The 1,285-nt window shown below is 46.3% G+C and overlaps 1 pseudogene; it reads left to right on the top strand.

Moving 5' to 3' along the window:
• The first annotated feature begins 311 nt into the window (after positions 1-311).
• LOC127214994 (iron-sulfur cluster assembly 1 homolog, mitochondrial-like) lies at positions 312-917 on the top strand (annotated as a pseudogene).
• The last annotated feature ends 368 nt before the right edge of the window (positions 918-1,285 follow it).

The raw sequence follows: 1,285 nt of genomic DNA, 5'->3' as shown, positions 1-1,285 counted from the left end.
GGGAAATGCAAATCACAACTCTGTGATATCCTGGAGAGGATGTGGAGAAAGGGCAACACTCCTCCACTGCTGGTGGGAGTGCAAATGTATACATCCATTTTGGAGATCAGTATGGTGGTTCCTCAAGAAAATGGGAATCTGTCTACCACTGTACCCAACAATTTAGCTCTCAGGCATATATCCACATGATCCACATCCATGCAGCAAAGGTGTCTGTTCAACTATGTTCATAGTAGCATTATTTGTAATAGCATGAACCTGGAAGCAACCTATATGCCCCTCAACTGAAGAATGGATAAAGAATATGTGGCATGGCGTCGAGGCGCCCGCGGTGTCCATGGAGAGAGGCTGAGGCCGCCCAGAGCCTCCGGCCCGAGCGAGGCTGCAGGGGCTGCGACCTGGCCATGTCGGCATCGGCATCGTTGGTCTGCGCCAAGGTGCAGGACGTGAGCAAGTGCAGCTCACGGGCGGCGCTCACGCTACTCCCTCAGCTGTGAACAAGATAAAACAGCTTCTCAAAGACAAACCAGAGACGTGGGTCTGAAAGTTGGTGTGCGAACCAGGGGCTGTAACGGCCTGGAGTATACAAAGACAAAAGGAGACTCTGATGAAGAAGTTGTTCAAGATGGGGTCAGAGTGTTCATCGAAAAGAAAGCACAGTTAACACTTTTAGGAACCGAAATGGACTATGTGGAGGACAAACTGTCCAGTGAGTTTGTTTTCAATAACCCCAACATCAAAGGAACTTGTGGCTGTGGTGAAAGCTTCAACATTTGAAACCTCAGGACTCCAAGTTCCAGGAGAACCGGGATCTACCTGGGAGCTTACTGAAGAAATCATGTGGTCGTCACGTGCTCAGAGTTTAATAATGTGTGCCATCTCAAGGGGAAAATAAAGTGATGCATTTTGGAAATAAAAAAAAAAAAAAAAGAATATGTGGCACATCTACACAATGGAATACTACTCTGCAGGAAACAAAAAATGGAATCTTGAAATTCTCAGGCAAGTGATGGAACTTGAGGAAAAGATCCTGAATGAGGTAACTCAGTCACAAAAAGAGGAACATGTATGTACTCACTCATATATGGATTTTAGACATAGAGCAAAGGACCACCAGCCTATAATTCATACTGCTAGAGAAACTAGGATATAAGGAGGAACCTAAGAGATTCATACAAGGTCCCTCACAGGAGAAAGGAACAAGAATCTCCTGAGCATATTGGGAGTGAGGGGGGCAGTGAGTGAAGAGGGAGTAAAGAGAAGGAGAAGGGGAGGAGAGGAGAAC

Source organism: Phodopus roborovskii, unplaced genomic scaffold (genome assembly GCF_943737965.1).
Source record: "Phodopus roborovskii unplaced genomic scaffold, PHOROB, whole genome shotgun sequence".
Taxonomy (NCBI): Eukaryota; Metazoa; Chordata; class Mammalia; order Rodentia; family Cricetidae; genus Phodopus; species Phodopus roborovskii.
The sequence above is the reverse complement of the archived record's forward strand: the minus strand, read 5'-3'. Positions and strand labels throughout refer to the sequence as shown.